The following is a 21,612-nucleotide window of genomic DNA, read 5'->3' as shown; positions in this document are numbered from 1 at the left end:
GCCCTTAATATTTAGCTACAACTTTTAGCTTTAAATGATTTATCTGATAACTGACATTTATTTCCAATTAGGTTGAAAAAAATCAATTTACACTTTTTATTGATGTTTGAGCCTTGATGCTTTATATATTGTCTAAACTCTAACAGTGATTTCAGACTGGCACTTGACCTAAAATTGGAAGAAATACTGTCCTTCCTTTTATACAGCAGACTCCCAAATGAACATACAATCAAGTATCACTTCAGCGAAAACAGGAGTGGTTTCCAAGCAGATATCTTGTAGCGTATGGTATGCTCGTTTCCTCAGTATTCACTCTCTGTTCCCATTGTGTGGCAGTGATGAGCTTTTAGGAACTGAGCTGAGCTCCATTGATGGGCCCTAGTTAGGAAGCCAGTGCGTGCTTCAGGGACCTAGCCCTACCATTGTGTGGGGGATGCAAATTGGTCCCCAAAGGCAGAAGATAAAGACTTTCCATTTGATGGTTTAGGGAGAGGAAATTTCTCTCATCTGCTAGGTGCCAATAAAGAAGTCAGCAGGTCTTACTTTAACTGGCAGCTGTCCTACAATCCAGAGGGCAACCAGATATGAAATGATACAGATCCTGTGGTTACAGAAAAAAGAAATAGAAAGAACCTGTGTTCCTGATGATGCAGGTGAGCAGGTCAACCAAACCTCAAGCCTGCCCTACCTCTGGATTTTGTGTAAATGCCAGCTGGCCAGTTTTTTATTGTTTGAATCAAATTGGTTTGGTTGGTTTTTCTGTTACTTCCAATTGGAAGCCTTGTAATGTATATTTTAATAGAAAAGTAATAAAAACCCTCAATATTATAAATTATACACTAGATCTTGAGTGCCCTTCTCCTTATGAGTTTCTTGAATATTTAAATTATTAAACAATAATAGGCATCCCCTGGTGGCTCAGTGGGTTAAGGATCTAGCGTTATTACTGCTGTGGATTGGGTTCTGTCCCTAGCCCCGGAACTACCTCATGCCACAGGCGCAGCCAAAAAAGAAAAGTGTAAATATATTTCAGAGCATGTATACTTAACACTTTATAAAAAGGGTTGTGTTTCACATACACGTATTAGTAGGACTGTGGTCTTCATCTGTTCAGGCTGCTGTCACAGAATACTATAGAATGAGTCATTCAAACAAACATTTATTGGTTTGTAGTTCTGGAGGCTGGAAGTCCAAGATCCTGGTGCCAGCATGATCAAGTTCTGGGGAGAGCCCTCTTCCTCGTTTACAATGGCCACCTTTTTGCTGTATCTCCTCATGGCAGAGGGAGAGGTCATCTCTCTCATGCTTCTTTTTATAAGAGCACTAATCTCATTCATGAGAGCTTCATCTTCATGACCCAATCACTTCCTACAGGCCTAAACCCAAATGGCATCACAGTGGGGATTAGAGCTTCAACATAGGAATTTGGGAGAGCACTGGGTATAACATGAATAATATTAAACTCTAATCTAAATAAACCTTCTACTGTTAGAGACAGAGAAAGAACCTGGATTACCGGTAAGCAAAATAAGTGTATACTTAGGTATTTTAGTTCATTTAGGCTGCTGTAGCAAAAAATACCATAAACTGAGTGGCTTATAAACAGTAAACATTTATTTCTCACAGTTCTCGAGGCTGAGAAGTCCAGGATCAAGGCTGTGGCAGATTCATTGTTGGGTGAGTACCCTCTTGTTTGTTCACAGAACCATCACACAGAAAAAGAGATAAGGGATGGATCTCTCTGGGGCCCCTTATATAAAGACACTAATTCCATTCATGAGCTTCCATCCTCATGACCTAATCACATCCCCCAAGCCTCTCCTTTTAAATCATCACATTAGAGTTTGCCATATGAATTTGGGAGGGCTCAGATATTCAGTCTCTAGCATTAGGGCACTAGAGAAAGAGGAGCATCAGAGGACTCTTTCAAATTCTAATAAAATCAATCTTAGATCAAGATTTAGACATTGGAGTTCCCATAGTAGCTCAGTGGTTAAGGAACCCGATTAGTATCCATGAGAACGTGGGTTCGATACCTGGCCTTGCTCAGAGGGTTAAGAATCCAGCGTTGCTCAACGTGAGCTATGATGTAGGTCGCAGACGTGGCTCAGATCCTGCATTGCTGTGGCTGTGGGCAGCTGCAGCTCCTATTTGACCCCTAGCCTGGGAACCTCCCGATGCTACAAGTGGGCACCAAAAGGACCAAAAAAAAAAAAAAAAAAGACTTAGAAGTTCATTATGTTCTCCTGATCTTTTATTTAAAAACTAATCCTGTGATTCGCAAGCTACATATAAGTTGGTTGGCTTTTCATCTGTTTATCTATCTGTCTTCTCTATTGATGGTGGATTGTAAACTCCTAGTTCAGTTTCTTTCATGGTTTTACAAACACTGAATTTTCCTACTTTTCCTTGAGTCAACTTTAGTAACATTTGTATTTGCAGGAACTTGTCAGTTGTTGTCTAAGTTTTCTAACTTAATGGCAGAAAGTTGTCCACAATATTATTTTATTTAAAAAATCCCTATTGCACTTGTTATATCCCTTTTTTGATTCCAATAATTTTCTATTTTCCCTGAGCTTTTTCCTTATCCGTTATGTTAGTGATTTTATTTTGTCTCATTTTACTAGTTTTTCTAAGCAACCATCTTGATGATAGTAAAATAACCAAAAAAAAAAAAAAAAAAAAGAGAGAGAGAAAAAGAAAAAATAAAGGGGCTATTCATTCCATACATTAAAATGCATTTAAAATATAGCACTGATATAAAAGCAGAAATTTCAAATAGGTATGACAAAATGGAAAATCTATAAATACGTGAAATTACACATAAAAATTTAATCTATAATGAGATATCATAAGAGATCAGTATGTGTGTGTACATATATGTGTGTGTGTATATGTATATAATATATACACTTTGTAAACCTCATCAATAAAGTACATGAGCAGTCCAGTTACACAAAAATCAACCAATAAATATTTTAAATCCAAATATTGTTCATCATAGTAACACACAAATCTGAACAGTGATATTACATTATATTATTTATTATGTCATATTATTAATTGCTATATTATATTATTTTATAGTTTTTAATAGTTTGTCTTATTTATTAATAATTATATATTATTACATTACATTGTTAATTGTATTATTATTTTATTTATTATTATACCAAATAAGAAAAAAAGCAAGTGCAATATTTATTTAGGTATGTCTCCAAGATAATTTGTAAACTCAACATCTTTAAGAACTATTCCTTAATTCATTTCAGATCCCTTTGACAATATGCATTAAAATCCATAGAAATTCATATCCTTTGTTCTAATGAAGCATAGCGCAAGGATATATCTTAAAATAATTCCAAAGATGAAACTATATTCATGATGATATTTACCACAACATTAATTATAAAGTTGAAATTGGAAAAAAATAAAATGTTCAACAACAGAGGCTGTGGTTAGGAAAAGCATCATCTATAAACTGTGTTAAACATGATGTGCTTCTTAAAAATTAAAAAAGTAAAATTTGATGTGTATCACTATTTATTGAGCACTGGCTATGAAGCAAATACTCTATGTACGTTTTTCTCTAAATCACGTAATCACTCTGCAAGTTAAAGTACCTTTCATTCTCAGTTCAAAGAATCTAGGTCTGGTAGCTCTGAGATAAAATCACTTATTTAAGGCAGTATAGCTGTAAGTGGTGGAGGTGGGCTTTGATCCCACAACAATACAGTGGCTGCCACACGCATGGCCTGATCAAAGAGGATAGGCCCTGCTCACAGTTCCTGGTGAAGGAACAGCCTTTGGTAGCACATTCTGTACTATGCAATTTCTGTGTCTTCAGCCCAAATGCCCCTCTACCACCACCAGCACTGGCGACTCACCTAAGGGCAGCCATCTAAGGTCAGGTTAGGAGCACATGATATGGTCTGTCGTGGAATGATCTGCTAGAGAAGAGATGACTTCTCTAAATCCTCATTCTTATTTGTTTGATTTTAGAAATAGTGAGCAAATCAGGCTGTGGTTGGGGAAAGAAACTAGGAGAATGTGAGACAAAGCTAGAGGGCATTTAGCAGTGCTCTCAAGAGCACTGCTAACCTGTCAGACAGAACTAGACTCTGCTATATCACTGGTGCCAGAAAGACTGAGGTGGGTCAACTCAGGCAGAAAAAAAATCATCAAACTATGTAGTGAAGGGAAACTGCTGTTGAGCACACTAAGTTCTGCAAACAGTGCCTATATCTGTAAAATCAAGTTGATTATGTAACTTAGTCCTTCACGACCTTGTCACTTCTGTGAGCTCATCTCTTAACTCTAACTAAGCCAAACAACTGTGTCTACACGTACACTATGCTGGTTTTCAATGTCACCTCTCAGCTCCAAATCCACCCTTTTGCCTGAACTAAGAAGTATGCATCATCCTATCCCCTCTCTGGCAAGGATTTCTACTTGTCTAGCTTATTCCCTGGCATCCTACAAGACTTGACTCAAAAGAATCTTCCTCTAAGCTTTCCATGATCTTCTCCATCAGACTGAATCCACATGAGCACAACTCCACGGAGACCGTGTTGGCTAGGTAACAGCTGTATATCAGGAGAAGTTAGCCTGGAAAGTAATTAGATATGAAGTGAGTAGAATACAGAAGGAAAGATAAGTAGCAGATGTTACAAGGACTGATTTAGGAACCAACGTAATACCAACCCCTAAGTATGCTAGAGAAAGAGAGGCAGACATTTGGGTTAAAATGATCCACATGTCCTTAGCTTAGCTCTTGAGTTAAAGTAGATAGATTTTAAGATACCTGCATACATATATATGTTTTTAATATTAATTTCATATATATAATTGAAAGTCTGAAATTGACAGTCTTTTTATCCATTTGTAACAGGGACAAAACTGATCTGGTTCTAAATTAATGAGAATGACATAGTATAATAATAATTTGTGTTACAAACTGTTCTTGAGGCAACCATCTGTACTATACAAATAAATTTGCCTCTGAAACTGCAAGACAACACTTTCCCAGAGTCCTACAGAGAATCCAGATGCAAATTTTCCTGGCTCAATGCCTTTGCTTTATCCATTTGGTTACCAGTTTGTGAGCAAATTTATATATAAAAATTTTAAAATCTGGCTCAGGCCTTGAGAGTGAGGTGGAAAATAATAACAGCAATTTGTATTTACATAAGAAGAGTATTTATCCTCAATGATCAGAACATCTCAAAATATTCTCTTGTTCATTTACTCCCTATTATCCAAAGCAGAGAAATTAAAAAGAAATATTTTTAAAGCATGATTTGATAAAAAGTATGCCTAGCAGTTTACATTGGTTTGAACCAGACATGGGTATTTTAATTTGTATGACCCTAGGGAATAGTTCTTTTTTTTTTTTTTGGTCTTTTTTGCCTTTTCTAGGGCTGCATTCACAGCATATGGAAGTTCCCAAGCTAGGGGTCCAATCAGAGCTGTAGCTGCCGGCCTACGCCAGAGCCACAGCAACAGGGGATCCGAACCACGTCTGCAATCTACACCACAGCTCATGGCAATGCCAGATCCTTAACACAGCTCATGGCAACGCCAGATCCTTAACCCACTGAGCAGGGCCAGGGATCGAACCCGCAACTTCATCGTTCCTAGTCGGATTTGTTAGCCACTGAACCAAGACGGGAACTCTGGGAATAGTTCTTTAAGTTTAGAAATTTTGCTTTTTATGAACTGTTTGAGATCCCATAAAGTTTTATTTTTTAATCTCCTATGTTTATCATTTATGAAACACTGAGCTCAGAACTAGGAATAAACGAAATCACAAGACTCAAACTTTGTAATCTGAAATGTACAACTGAATTATTATTGCCTTATTCAGCTTTATTGAGATATAATCGACATATAACATTATGTAAGTTTAAGGTGTACAATGTGATGATTTGGTATACATGTATATTGCAAAATGTTTACCACAATAAGGTTAATTAGTACATCATTCACCTCACATAATTATGATTGTTATTGTGAAAACACTTAAAATCTACCCTTAGAGTAATTTTCATGTATATAACATGTGTTGTTAACTGTAGTCACCATGCTATACATTAGACCGCCCCCTCCAAGCTCATTCCTCGTATAATCTGAAGTTTGTACTCTTTGACCAGCTCCCCTCTTCCCCATCCTCAGCTCCTGGTAAACATAGTTCTACTCTTTGCTTCTGAGTTCAGCGTTTTTAGAGTCTACATATAAGTGAGATCATATAATATTTGTCTTTCTCTGTCTGACTTATTTCACCTAGCATAATGTTCTCAAGGTCCATTTAATTGTCAAAAGTGGTTAAGAAGTTCTTATTTTTAAAGGCTGAATAATGTCCCGTGTGTATATCTAGATCTAGGTTTGTCCACTGAAAGACACTTAGGTTGTTTCCATGTCTTAGCTATTGTGAATTAGGCTGCTGTAACGTAGGATTAGTGATTTCATTTCCTTTGGATATATATGCAAAATTGGAATTGCTGGATCGCATGGTAGCTCTGTTTTTGATTTTTTGAGGAACCTCCATGCTACTTTCCATAGTGGTTGCACCAATTTACATTTCCATCAACAATGCACAAGGGTTTCCTATTCTTCACATTTTTGCCAATATGTTAGTTCTTGTATTCTGGATAACAACCATTCTAACAGGTGTGAGGTAATATCTCATTGTGGTGGGTTTTTCCTTTTGTAGGCCATGCCCACAGCATGCAGAAATTCCTGAGCTAGGGATCCAGCCTGAGACACAGCAGTGACAAACACTAGTCTACCATATCTCATATATTTTGATATATTGTTTCCATTTTCATTTGTTTGAAGATATTTTTTGATTTCTCTTTTGATTGATTTCTTCTTTGACTCATTGGTTGTTCAGGAGTGTGTTCAATTTTCACCTTTTTATGGATTATCAAGTTTTCCTCTTTTTATTAATTTCTAGTTTCATAACATTTTGGTTGGAAAAGGTACTTGGTGTTATTTCAGCCTTTTTAAAATTGCTAAGTCTTGTTTTGTGACCTAACACACGATCTATTCTAGAGAGTCTTCCAGGTGTACTTGAGAGGAATATGTATTCTGCTGCTTTTTGATAGCATGCTCTGTATATTTCTGTTAGATTCTTGGTCTAAAATACGCTTCAACTTCTAGAGCTTCCTTGTTGATTTTCAGCCTGGATGATATATCCTCTGTTAAAGATGGTATATTTAAGTTCCCTACTATAATTGTATTACTGTCTATTTCTTTTCTCTTATATCTGTAGGTATATGCTTAATATACTCAGGAGCACCAGTGTTGCATACATATATATTTATAGTTGTTATAACCACTTGATACATTGACCTCTTTATCATTTTAAAATGCACTTCTTTATCTCTTGTTAGAGTTTTTGGCTTAAATTCTGATATAAGTGTAGCTACCCCTGCTCTCTTTTGGTTTCCATTTATATCATATATCCTTTTTCATTCCTCAACTTTGACCCTGTATGTGTCTGTAAAGGCAAAGCCAGTCTCTGGTAGGCAGCATGTAATTGAGTCTTTTTTTAAAAAATCCATTCAGCCACCTCGGGTCTTTTGATTGGAAAATTTAATCTATTTACATTTAAATTAATTATTGGTAGGCAAGGAGTTATTACTACCATTTTGTTAATTGTTTTCTAGCTGTTTTATAGTTCTCTTGTCCCTTTCTCCATCTCTTGCTGTCTTCCTTTATGAGTGGAGGCAGTAACACAGATAAGTCTCAGAAACATGCTGAGAAAAATAAGTCAGAAAAAATAAAATATAATATATGATTCTGTTATTTTCTATTAGTATAAAACTCTAGGAAAAATTTAAAATATATTAACACAAACAGTATATCAGTGGGTGTCTAAAATTAGAATGATTGAGGGGTACACGTGTATCTTTTAGGGTGGAGGACATGTTCTGTATCTTGATTGTGGTTGTTAGATGTATATATTTGTCAAAATTCATCAAACTGTATGTGTTTGACGTGTGCCTTTTATTATTTGTAAATATACATCAATACATTTGATTTTTAAAATTGTGTCATTGCTGTTGACAAGTTAGGTTAGTTAAGGACAGGGAAGGGACCATTCAGAATGGCAACATTAAAGGTCATGGGTGATTTCATTAAGAACAGTTACAATGAAGGATGAAGACCAAAACCTGACTGAAGTGGGTTGAAGAGAGAATGATTTTTGAAACAATGATTGTTGAACTACATCTATGTGTAATTCTTTCAAGAACTTTTGCTATGAACTGAAACAGAGAAATGGGGTGGTACTTGATAGGCATGTGGAAGGCAGGAGCCTTTTTAAAAAAAATTGGTGTTATTAAGTGTGCTGTATGCTGCATATATCTGCATGCTGATGGAACTGATGCAATAAAGAAAGTAAAATTGATGATGCAAGAGAAAAGGAAAGTATTGCAGGAGAAAGTTGTTGAAAAGGCAAGAGTGTATGGAATGTTAACCACAGGAGATATCTACCTCTCTTAGGAGCTGGTGTGCCTTGTCTACTTTAACAGGAGAGGAGGCAGATTAAGTGGGTGTAGATGCATGGAGATTGGTAGACTTGGTGGTGGGAGAGTGAAGGATTGCTCATTTGATGGCTGGTTTTTCTTAGTGAATTAAGAATGGGTAAAGTAGAAGGCAGAAGCCTAAGGAGAGAAATTAAGTTGGTAAACAGTCTCTGGAGAGAGAGAGTGAATTCACTAGAAAATAAAGCATAGCAGGTTGAGATGAGTGCCCATTGGAGGGTTTTTTGGGTCATTCTTTCAAAGGGAAACCAATAGGAAATAGCAATGCTCAGCTTCCGGACCACAGGCATATGAATATGAATCTTGTACTTAACTAAGACTGACATTTTCCAGGTGACTACGCAAGAAAGCTGGGCAAAGGTTTTAGTGTGGCAGCAAGGGAGTGGTTAATATAATGGACCATAGAATCCAAATTAGGTAACAAGGAAATGATGGCGGGAGGGGTATAATGGGTAGGGGAGAAGTGGTTAAGTCAGTAGCTTGCAGGCTCTGCCAGGATCAGAGAACTGCTGGAATGGCAGTAAGTAAGCTGGAAGGCTACACCCGAGATGGTAGTCCAGGAGTATAAAGCTTGAAATCATACTTTGAGATTGGGCTCAATTCTTTAGATGATAAAGGGTAGACTATGGCAATGAAAATGATGGCTGAGGGAAGGTGGAGGTCAGAGACTGACAAGTCCAAGGCTTTGGACAGGTCATCTCAGGCATTTGAAATCACCAAGCATGGTGACAAGAGTAGAGATAGAAAGGAGAGCATTGAGCCAGGACTAGAGGCATAAGTAAATGAGAGTGAGTCCAGGTGGGACTCAGCAGGTGACAACCACAAGGAATGAGAGCAATTTTAAAGTCCAGTGGCTGGCTTGTTCTTATTCCTAAGAAATACTGATCCCCCCTTAATATGGTTTTTGAAGTTGGGAGAGGGAAGGCACAAAACAGATTTTATCTGTTCTTAATGTGTCAATTTTTCCTCTCTATATTTTATTGATTTCAAGTCTACCTAATCATATTTTGCTGGATGAGTGAAGTCTGAGAAAGCTCTCTGCTGATGGGATTAGAAAAATTTGGAAGGATTTTCTTGACAATTGCCTGACACAAGCAGCTATTTACAGCTATGTGAATGAAGTTGCCACCGAAGGGATTACAATAACAGCTGCACTTTGTTAACCATCTTATATGTAGCTCAAAGATCCAACTATTTTTATCTGGAGTTATGCCAGCCCCTCATATACCTGGCACCCTCATTTTTATTTGTGGTATTATTCAAATTAAAAAAAAAAAACTATTGGAGTTCCTGTTGTGGCTAAGTGGTAAGGAACCCGAGTAGTATCCATGAGGATATGAGTTCAATCCTTGGTCTTGCTCAGTGGGTTAAGGATCTGGATTTGCCCTGAACTGCCGTGTAGGTCACAGACGCAGCTCAGATCCCGCATAGCTGTGGTCATGGCATAGGTTGGCAGCTGCAGCTCCTATTCGACCCCTAGCCTGGGAACTTCCATATGATGCAGGTGTGGCCCTAAAAAGCAAAAAAACAAACACCCCCCAAAAACTATTATTAATAAATATATTTTAAAAATTACCTACCATGTTGAATATCTACCACATGCCAGACACTTTGCTAGCTATAATACTAATACATTAATATTAATTGAATCTTATTATGTTCCAGGCATCTATGCTTTGACTACATCATCTAATGTATTCTTCACAGTAGCCTGGTGAAGGATTAAGGATAAGGTAAAGATATTATGGTTCAAAAAATGCTTGCTTAGGATCTCATAGTTATTAAAACTGAGTACAGATGGGGTTCAAGTCTGAAGCTGACTCTGAGATTTCTGCATAAACACTATGTCCTATTGTCCCTTACAATGACCCTAATCTAACCTACATGCAGAAGTAAATGGTTCTCCTGAATGGTATTGCCCATTGGAGGGAGGTAGACCTCTCAACAGATAGACACAAGATGGTGCTAGGAGGAGGGTTCGAATTAGGGTAGTAGGTAATAAGTGGTGAGCTCAAGAGCCATGCCAAAGGAAAAATATTCAGCATTTAGCAGACTGACTAGTTGCCCAGCCACAATATCAGCCTCCTAGATGCTGGGCTCCTGTCACCAGGACTTCCTCCCATACCATTCTGAAAATTGCTGCTGGAGGTCATCTTCTTAAAACACTCGTGTACTTGCTCAACTGCTCTTGTATTATTGCATCCAAATATCTGCACTCAGCTTTTAATAACCATTCTTCATGAAATTATTTCTAACAACTCAAGAACCAGGCCAGATTCTCCCTCAGTTTTAGTGCCAACATCCTGATTTGGGACTTTGATGGGTGTCATTGGGTTTGGTATAGACCCTTGAAAAATGAGTTGTAGCCTACTGTGGTGGTAAGAAGGTGGGAGGGTGGGGGCACATTCTTCTGTTTAACCACAGTACAAGGAGCATTGTGTCCAAACACAGAGAGAGAGAAAGGCAGAGAATGATAGAACAAGCATGGCTTCTTTGTTAAGTATGTTAACATTTGGAATCTGGGAAGAGGCACAAAATTTATTTTCTAAGGTATCAGAGAATTCTTCGAGCTATCTTTAAATCTTTTTATAAGTCTGAAATTGTTCCAAAATAAATGTTTAGCAAATTTTGTGCTATGTGTTTTTTTTTTTTTTTAACCAGAATAAAAAAGTAAAATAAAATAGAGTGTTTTTAGCATGGCTTTGGGGATGGGCCTGTAAGCTTCACATTCCTCAGGGCAAGTCACTCCCACTGCTCTGCACTTGACTTGGCACAGGTACCTTGACGAGCCAGCCTAACCCAAGGTGTTTCAAGGGATGTGCAGTTATAACGACTTGACTGGGGAGGATATTGAGCTCTGGGTCTAGAGATTTTTATGTTATTTTATATCAACAAGCAGGTCATTGGAGGTTTTGAACAGCGGAGTAATATTATGTAGAAAAAGAACTCTACATAGAGGACAGTTTGGAAGGGAGTGACTCCAGGGAGACTTAATTAAGGATAATGGAAAAGGAAAGGAGAAATGTGAGCTAAATTTTAAAGGAAGAATGGGCAAATTTAGCTACTGCTGGTGATACCATTAATGGAAGTGGGAGACAGTGTTTGGAGATATACAAACATAGACAACTAGCTATAGAACATTGTAAATAATGCCAGAGAAAAAGTAGAACAGTTTTATGAGGGGGAAAAAGGTATGAATAAAAATCATAAGATAGGTATGAATGAAATCATAAGATAAGTAGATATTTATGTATTGAGGGGATTTCTAAATATGACTTCAAAAAATTTCTAAATATGACTTCAAACAGAGGAAACTTGGACTATAGAATTTCAAATTGTATGGATTTTTTAAACCTCCCAATACCAATGAAAAAGTAAGTGAATAAACTTTGCAACATATACTTATCTATCTATTTAAGATGTATTCTCGGCAGTCCCATTGTGGCTCATCAGGTTAAGAACCTAACTAGTATCCATGGGGTTTGATCCCTGGCCACGTTCAGTGAGTTAAGGATCTGGCATTGCCACAGGCTGCGGTGTAGGTCACAGATGCGGTTCAGATCTGGTGTTGCTGTGGCTGTGGCTGTGGCCAGCAGCTATAGCTCTGATTCGACCCCTAACCTGGGAACTTTATATGCTGCAGGTGCAGCCCTAAAAAGAAAAAAGAAAAAAAAAAAGGTATATTCTTTTGTGTGTGTGTGTGTGTGTCTTTTTAGGGCCACACCCGTGGCATATGGAAGTTCCCAGACCTGGGGTCAAATCAGAGCTACAGCTGCTGTCCAATGCCACAGCCACAGCAGTGTGGGATCAGAGCTGTGTTTGCAACCTACATGGTAGCTCACGGCAATACCAATCCTTAACCCACTGAGCAAGGCTGTGTCCTCATGAATGCTAGTCAAGTGCATTACTGCTGAGCCACGACGGGAACTCTGGGAAAGATATATTCTTTGTGTGTGTGTTTGTGTGTGTGTGTTTTTTTATGTATTTTTCCGCTGTACAGCATGGGGGCCAAGATGCACTTACGTGTATACATTTTTTTCCCACCCTTTGTTCTGTTATAGTATAAGTATCTAGACATAGTTCTCAATGCTACTCAGCAGGATCTCATTGTAAATCCATTCCAGGTTGTATCCGATAACCAAAAACTCCCAATCCCTCCCACTCCTTCCCTCTCCCCCCCGGCGGCCACAAGTCTATTCTCCAGGTCTATGATTTTCTTTTCTGTGGAAACGTTCATTTGTGCTGTATATTAGATTCCAGTTATAAGTGATATCATATGGTATTTGTCTTTCTCTTTCTGACTTATTTCACTCAGTGTGAGAGTGTCTAGTTCCAAAATGTTGCTATAAATGGTATTATGTCGTTCTTTTTTATGGCTGAGTAGTATTTCATTGTGTATATATACTACATCTTCCCAATCCAATCATCTGTCAATGGACATTTGAGTTGTTTCTATGTCTTGGCTATTGTGAATAGTGCTGCAATGAACATGTGGGTGCACGTGTCTTTTTCAAGGAAACTGTTGTCCCGATATATGCCCAAGAGTGGGATTGCGGGGTCACACGGAAGTTCTATGTATAGATTTCTAAGGTATCTCCAAGCTGTTCTCCATAGTGGCTGTACCAGTTTTCATTCCCACCAGCAGTGCAGGAGGGTTCCCTTTTCTCCACAGCCCCTCCAGCACTTGTTATTTGTGGATTTATTAATGATGGCCATTCTGACTGGTGTGAGGTGGTATTTCATGGTAGTTTTGATTTGCATTTCTCTTATAATCAGCGATGTTGAGCATTTTTTCATGTGTTTGTTGGCCATCTGTATATCTTCCTTGGAGAACAGTCTATTCAGGTGTTTTGCCCATTTTTCCATTGGGTGATTGGCTTTTTTGCTGTTGAGTTGTATAAGTTGCTTGTATATCCTAGAGATTAAACCCTTGTGCATTGCATCATTTGAAACTATTTTCTCCCATTCTGTAAGTTGTCTTTTTGGTTTCTTTTGGGTTTCCTTTGCTGTGCAAAAGCTTTTCAGTTTGATGAGGTCCCATTGGTTTATTTTTGCTCTTATTTCTGTTGCTTCAGGAGACTGACCTGAGAAAATATTCATGATGTTGATGTCAGAGAGTGTTTTGCCTATGTTCTCTTCTAGGAGTTCAATGGTGTCCTGTCTTATATTTAAGTCTTTAAACCATTTTGAGTTTATTTTTGTTCAATGAGGTATGAGGGTGTGTTCTAATTTCATTGATTTACGTGTGGCTGTCCAATTTTCCTAGCACCACTTGCTGAAAAGGTTGTCTTTTCCCCATTTAATATTCTTGCCTCCTTTGTTGAAGATTAATTCACCGTGGGTGTCTGTGTTTATTTCTGTGTTCTCTATTCTGTTCCATTGGTCTGTATGTCTGTTTTGGTACCAGTACAACATTGTCTTGATGATTGTGGCTTTGTAATATTGCCTGAAGTCTGGGAGAGTGATGCCTCCTGCTTGGTTTGTGTTCCTCAGGATTGCTTTGGCAATTCTGGGTCTTTTGTGGTTCCATATAAATGTTTGGATTGTTTGTTGTAGTTCTGTGAAAAATGTCATGGGTAATTTGATAGGGATTGCATTGAATCTGTAGATTGCTTTGGGTAGTATGGCCATTTTTACAATATTGATTTTTCCAATCCATGAACATGGAGTATCTTTCCATTTCTTTATGTCTTCTTTAATTTCTTTGATTAAAGTTTTATGTTTCTTGGCATATAAGTCCTTTACCTCCTTGGTCAGGTGTGTTCCAAGGTATTTGATTTTTTGAGGTGCAATTTTAAAAGGTATTGTATTTTTGTATTCCTTTTCTAATATTTCATTGTTGATATATAGAAATGCGACTGATTTCTGAATGTTAATGTCATTTCCTGCTACATTGATGAATTTATTAATCAGTTCAAGTAGTTTTTGGGTTGAATCCTTAGGGTATTCTATGTATAGTATCATGTCGTCTGCATACAGTGACAGTTTTAATCTCTTCTCTTCCTATTTGGATGTCTTTTATTTCTTTTGTTTGTCTGATTGGTGTGGCTAGGACTTCCAAAACTATGTTGAAGAGCAGTGGTGAGAGTGGGCATCCCTGTCTTGTTCCAGATTTGAGTGAGAAGGCTTTCTGTTTTTCTCCACTGAGTATTATATTTGCTGTGGGTTTGTCATAAATGGCTTTGATTATGTTCAGGAATGTTCCCTCTATACACACTTTGGTGAGAGTTTTGATCATGAATGGATGTTGGACTTTGCCAGATGCTTTTTCTGCATCTATTGAGATGATCATATGGTTTTTGACTTTTCTTTTGTTAATGTGGTATATGACATTGATTGATTTGCAGATGTTGAACCATCCTTGTGAACCTGGGATGAACCCTACCTGGTCATGGTGTATGATCTTTTTGATATGTTGTTGGATTCGGTTGGCTAAAATTTTGTTGAGAATTTTTGCGTCTATATTCATCAAAGATATTGGCCAATAATTTTCTTTTTTGGTGGTATCTTTGTCTGGTTTTGGAATTAGGGTGATGGTGGCATCATAGACTGTCTTTGGGAGTGTTCCTTCTTCTTCAACCTTTTGAAAAAGTTTATGGAGGATGGGCACCAATTCCTCTTTATATGTTTGATAGAATTCGCCTGTCAAGCCATCTGGTTCTGGACTTTTATTTGTAAGGAGTGTTTTTATGACTTCTTCAATTTCATTTCTAGTAATCGGTCTGTTCAGTTGGTCTGTTTCTTCATGATTCAGTTTTGGCAGGCTATAAGATTCTAGAAATCTGTCCATTTCTTCCAGACTGTCAAATTTGTTGGCATATAGTTGTTCATAGTATTCTCTTATGGTATTTTGTATTTCTGCAGTATCCATTTTGATTTCTCCTTTTCATTTGTAATTTTGTTTATTTGGGTTCTTTCTCTCCTCTTCTTAGTGAGTCTAGCCAGAGGTTTGTCAATTTTGTTCACCTTTTCAAAGAACCAGCTCTTGGTTTTATTAATTTTTTCTATTGTTTTTTGAATCTCTATTTTATTGGTTTCCTCTTTGATCTTTATAATTTCCTTCCTTCTGCTGACTTTAGGTCTTTTTTGTTCTTCTTTTTTTAATTCGTTTAGGTGGAGGGTTAAGTTGTCAATTTGAGATCTTTCTTCTTTTTCGAGAAAGGCCTGCATCGCTATGAATTTCCCTCTGAGCACTGCTTTTGCAGTGTCCCATAGATTTTGAAAGGTTGTGTCTTCATTATCATTTGTCTCCAGGTATTTTTTAATTTCCTTCTTGATTTCCTCATTGACCCATTGGTTTTTTAGTAGCATGTTGTTTAGTCTCCATGTAGTAGGTTTTTTCTCATTTCTTTTCCTGTGGTTGATTTCTAGTTTCATGCCATTGTGGTCAGAGAAGATACTTGAAGTAATTTCTATGCTTCTAAATTTGTTGAGGTTAGCTTTGTGTCCCAATATGTGGTCGATTCTTGAGAATATTCCATGTGCACTTGAGAAGAATGTGTATTCCGTTTTTTTGGATGTAGTGTCCTAAAGATGTCAATTAAGTCTAACTTTTCTGTTGTTTCCTTTAGGATCTCTGTTGCTTTATTGGTTTTCTGTCTAGAGGATCTGTCCATTAATGTGAGTGGGGTATTAAAGTCTCCTACTATGATTGTATTCCCACCAATTTCTCCCTTTATGTCTGATAATATTTGTTGTATGTATCTGGGTGCTCCTGTATTTGGGGCATATATGTTGACGATAGTAATATCCTCTTCTTGGATGGATCCCTTAATCATTAAATAGTGTCCTTTCTGTATGTCTTTTGTTTTAAAGTCAATTTTGTCTGATATGAGTATTGCAACTCCTGCTTTCCTGTCATGTCTATTGGCATGAAATATTTTTTCCCACACGTTCACTTTCAATCTATATGTGTCCTTTGTCCTAAGGTGGGTTTCATGTAGGCAGCAGATTGAAGGGTTTTGCTTTTTTATCCACTCAGCCACTCTGTGTCTTTTGTTTGGAGCATTCAGTCCATTGACATTTAAGGTGATAATCGATAGATGATTATTTATTGCCATTTTAAACCTTGTGTTCCAGTTGACTCTATGATTCTCCATTCTTCCTTTCTTTTTTTGGTTGGATGGTCTCCAATTATTTTCTGCTTGAGTGTTTTTCTTTTAATTTTTTGCAAATGCAATGTTTGGTTTTGATTTGTGGTTGCCCTGTTTTTAAAGTATGCTAACCCCTTCCTATAATTATGTGTTCTAGCCTGATGGTCCTATAGGTTCAAACACTTCATTACTATACTAAAATTAAGAAGAGAAACAGGAATTCCTGTCATGGCACAGTGGTTAACGAATCCGACTAGGAACCATGAGGTTGCGGGTTCAATCCCTGGCCTTGCTCAGTGGGTTAAGGATTGGGCGTTGCCGTGAGCAGTGGTGTAGGTCACAGACGTGGCTCAGATCCTGAGTTGCTGTGGCTCTGGCATAGGCTGGTGGCTATAGCTCCAATTAGACCCCTAGCCTGGGAACCTTCATATGCCGCGAGAGCGGCCCAAGAAGTGGCAAAAAGATTAAAAAAAAAAAAAAAAAAAAAGAAAAAGAGAGAGAAACAGACAAAAAAAAAAAAAAGAAAGAAAGAAAGAAAAAAAGAGAGAAACAAACAAAAAAAAGAAAAAAAATTAAAAAAAGAGTATTTGTTTCCTCACATCCCTTGCCCACATTTTATGATTTTGATGACTCTTTTTTTCTTTTTAATTTTATTTTGTTTTAAACATGTTCATGATTAAATCTGTATGCTGGCTTATCTGAGTGACTGCTCCCTGATTGTGGCTTCCTCAATCCTTTCTTTTTGGTTTAGAGAAACCCTTTCAATATTTCTTTTAGCCTGGGTTTTGTATTGCTATATTCTTTTAGCTTTTGTTTGTTGGAAACAATTTCTATTTCCCCTTCTATTTTAAGTGATATTCTTGCTGGATAGAGTATTCTAGGTTGCATTTTTTTTTCCTTTTAGCACTTTAAATATCTCCTGCCATTCCCTCCTGGCTTGTAGAGTTTCTGTAGAGAAATCATCTGGTAACCTTGTGGGGGTTCCCTTATAGTTAACATTTTGCTTTTCTCTTGCTGCCTTTAGGATCTTCTCTTTATCATTAACTTTTGCCATTTTTATTATAATGTGTCCTGGTGTGGGTCTATTTGGGTTCAATTTGTTTGGAGCCCTCTGTGCTTCCTGTATCTTGAAATCAGTATCCTTTAGATTTGGGAAGTTTCCAGTGATAATTTCTTCAAATATATTTTCCATCCCCTTATCTTTTTCTACTCCTTCTGGAATTCCTATTATATGTAGATTGGCCCGCTTTATATTATCCCATAGGTCTCTTATATTGCTTTCATGGTTTTTCATTTGGTTTTCTGTCTGCTGTCCTGTTTGGGTGATTTCCATTATTCTGTCTTCCACATCACTAATTCGTTCTTATGCATTATTCATTCTGGTTTTTACTGCCCTTAGCTCAGTTTGTATCTCTACAAATGAGTTTTCTAGTTTTTCTTGGCTCCTCCTTATATTTTCTAGTTCCTTTCTGAGGGCATCTGTATTACTATTCATATCTTCTCTTAATTCCTTCAGTATTTTCACTATTTCCCTTTTGGACTCCAAGTCTGTCAGACTGCAGAGGTCTGTTTCATTGTTGACTGCTGTAGGTGAGATCTCCTGTTGGTTTAACTGGGGGTGGTTTTTCAGCTTCTTCATCTTGCTGGTTGTTTTCTTTTTCTTGGTGGAGTTGTACTCCCTGTGGCCGGACAGGGTTTGCCTTGGCACTGCTGTGGAATGTTTCCGGAGGGCTGGTGTTGTTGGTGGGTCTTCTTTGAGGCAGCATGGCTTTTCTTGGGGGTGGGCGGGGCTGACAGGGTCTCTCTGAAGCAAAGGAGGACTTTCTGAGGGCAGACAGGATTGGGAGGTCCGCACTGCGATGGAAGCAGATTTCACGAGGCTGGGCAGAGCTTGCTCTGGTGTTACTGGGCTGTGGGGCTCTTCTAGGGGGCTGGCAGTGCTGGTCAGCTGAGCCACGGGAGTGCAGCACCTCCCGAGGACTGGAGTGGCTAGCTGGGCTGCTGAGAAGGGGCTCTGGAAAAGATATATTCCTAATATCTTACAAATCAGTGGTAAAAGGTGAACTCCCAATTATGAAAATGGTTAAAGACAGGTAATTCTCAAAAGGAAACATACATATGGCTGAAGGAAGGAAGAAAGGGAGGAAGGAAGGAAAGAAAAGGAAAGGAGGGTGGAAGTTAGTTTAGCCTCATTAATAATCATGTAAATTAAGTTAGAAGAAGATATTGTATTATACCTACCAAATGGCAAAGATTCAAAAATGATAGTAAGCTGAGGAGTTTGGGGAATAATGTGAAGAAACAGGCAGTCACATTCATAATTGGTGGGACTGAAAGTCTTTCTGGAGGAAATACACATACTTAGTGTCCAGCACCTCCCTTTCTAGGACTTAATCCAGAGTAAGTAATTATGAGTGATTACAGTAATTTATCTATTAGAATATGCATCAAAAGTATTTAATAAAATTCAAAAACAACCTAAATGTACACATTAGGGGGTTTGCTTAAATAAATAACAGTAATAAAATAGTCAGTAGCCATTAAAAATGATATAGTTGTATGTCATAAGGATGAAGTGTTGTTCAGCAAAAAAAGACCAGAACAAAAATGATCATTCTTATTAAAAAATTTATTTAAAAATTCTGACTCTTTGGAATTCCTGTCCTGGAGTAGTGGAAACGAATCTGACTAGGAACCATGAGGTTGTGGGTTTAATCCCTGGCCTCACTCAGTGGGTTAAGGATCTGGCATTGCGGTGAGCTGTGGTGTAGGTCGCAGACGCAGCTCGGAGCTGGTGTTGCTGTTGCTGTGGTGTAGGCTGGCAGCTGTAGCTCCAATTAGATGCTCACCTGGGAAACTGCATATGCTGCAGGTGTGGCCTTAAAAAGCAAATAATAATAACAATAAAATTCTGACTCTTTACAGATGTAATTAAGGGCTTCAAAATGAGATCTTTCTGGATTTACAGTGGGCCCTAAGTCCAATGACAGTTGTTCTCATAAGAGGGCAATTTAAGACTCAGACACACAGGGGAGAAGCCCATGTGAAGGTGGAGGAAGAGATTGAAATCAATCATTTGTATGATTTCAATCTCAAGGCAGAGATTGAAATCATACAAATGCCTGGAGTCACCAGAAGCTAGAACAGACAAGGACAGATTCAGAGGGAACACACCCCTGATAGCACCTTAGTTCACACCTCTGACTTCCACAAGCTGTAAGAGAGGATAAATTTTTTAGGCTGCCCACTTTGTGGTACTTTGTTACAGCAGCTCTAAAAAATGAATGCATAATCTGAACAGCGTTAAATCTTCCAACCCATGAACATGGTATGTGTTTCCATGTATTTAGCCTTTCTTTCATTTCTATGATATCTTGCAGTTTTCAGTGTACTTGTCTTTATCTTCTTTTGTTAAATTTATTCCTGAAGATTTTGTTCTTATTGATGCTATTGTAAATGGATTTTTTAAATTTTTATTCTTGGATTGTCCCTGGCTAGAGTATAGAAATAACATTTATTTTTGGTATATTGATCTTATGTCTTCAACTTTGTGGAACGTGATTATTAGCTCCAATAGGTTTTTTGTATATATGGATTTCTTAAGATTTTATAAGCATAAAATCATGATATCTGCAGATAGAAATGTTTTTGCTTCATCCTTTCTAAGCTGGATGCTTTTCTTTCTTTTTTTTCTTGCCATGTTTCACTGGCTTGAATCTTCAGTACAGTGTTAAGTGGAAGTGGTGAGAACATGTGGACAGTTTCATACATCCACATGGTCCTCTAGATTCCCAGGAATATGTAGATAATTTCAAAGACCCACATAAATATCTTATTCCTCAATTTTTTCTTTTGCCCCCAGCTTTTTGGTTATCCTATTGTGCTTTGAATGAACACCATCCTCTTTTTGCTACTTTCAGTGGCTGCCAGGCTGCTGGTTTTAACTGTGATTGTGGGCTATTGGTTTTCATGGCTGCCATAGAGTGAGAAGGGGCTATGACCAGAACAAGTTAAAATGCCACAAGGCTCATCATTCTTACTGAGATTCAGGCCCTTTTCTCGGAAAAAAAAAAAAAATATTCTCCAACTTCTTAAAGCCTTTGATTAATTTCCTGAACTCTAAAAAATTGATCATGACAGTTTTTTTGCCAGGGCTTTCATTGCTTTTATAGAGTAAAGAATTTTGAGAGGTCCTGGGAGTTCCCATTGTGGCTCAGTCGCTAACAAATCTGACTAGGAACCATGGGGTTGCAGGTTTGATCCCTGGCCTTGCTCAGTGGGTTGGGGATCCGGCGTTGCCATGAGCTGTGGTGTAGGTTGCAGACGTGGCTCGGATCCGGTGTTGCTGTGGCTCTGGTGTAGGCCGGTGGCTACAGCTCCAATTCAATCCCTAGCCTGGGAATCTCCATATGCTGCAGGAGCGGCCCAAGAAATGGCAAAAAGAAAAAAAAAAAAAAAAAAAGAATTTTGAGAGGTCCTTACTCTGTCATTTTCATGAATATCACCCTTATAGTTTTCATAAGATTAGATTCTTAAAACTGAAAATAAGAGTTTCTGCTGTAGTGCAGTGGGTTAAGGATTTATCATTGCCACAGCTGTGGCATTGGTTGGATTCTATCCCTGGCCCAGGAATTTCCAAATACCATGGGCAGAGCCATTAAAAAAAAAAAACAAAAAAAACCTGAAAATATATTGTCAAGTGTGTTTTAAGCAGTGAGAAAGTGGTCTGATTTAAACAATATAAAGAATGTATATAAAGAATGTTGATGGAGATCTTCCAATAGCCAGATATTTTATTGTGCAGTGAGATGTTGAAGAAAGGCAATGAGGTTAGGGTGAGCTTGCATTTGCTGTTTCTGATTCTGTATGTGACCTATATGGCTGGGAGCTGCATGTAAATGTCAGCTTGGAGAGAGGGGTTTCTTTTGTTTTTTTTTTCTTTAGGACCATACCTGCAGCATATGGAAGTT

General features: G+C 37.8%; 1 long non-coding RNA gene across 49 annotated transcripts in view; it reads left to right on the top strand.

The window, feature by feature from the left end:
- The window catches only part of LOC102163364 (uncharacterized), a 118,606-nt gene that overhangs the window by 36,196 nt on the left and 60,798 nt on the right, over positions 1 to 21,612 (top strand). For 43 of the 49 annotated variants that reach the window (XR_014815464.1, XR_014815458.1, XR_014815450.1 and 40 more), the window contains one exon: positions 1,627 to 1,677. This is a non-coding gene — a long non-coding RNA (uncharacterized LOC102163364). Of the gene's footprint in view, positions 1 to 1,626; positions 1,678 to 10,214; positions 10,283 to 21,612 lie in introns of all 49 variants that reach the window. The other 6 variants (XR_014815475.1, XR_014815470.1, XR_014815472.1 and 3 more) reach the window with 1 other exon arrangement.

The sequence above is a fragment of the Sus scrofa genome, chromosome 9 (genome assembly GCF_054392235.1).
Source record: "Sus scrofa isolate SSC_HxYL_T2T_F1_AM1 chromosome 9, Sscrofa_HxYL_maternal_Yorkshire_Landrace_v2.0, whole genome shotgun sequence".
In the NCBI taxonomy this organism is placed as follows: domain Eukaryota; kingdom Metazoa; phylum Chordata; class Mammalia; order Artiodactyla; family Suidae; genus Sus; species Sus scrofa.
This window is presented reverse-complemented; position numbering and strand designations above follow the sequence as displayed.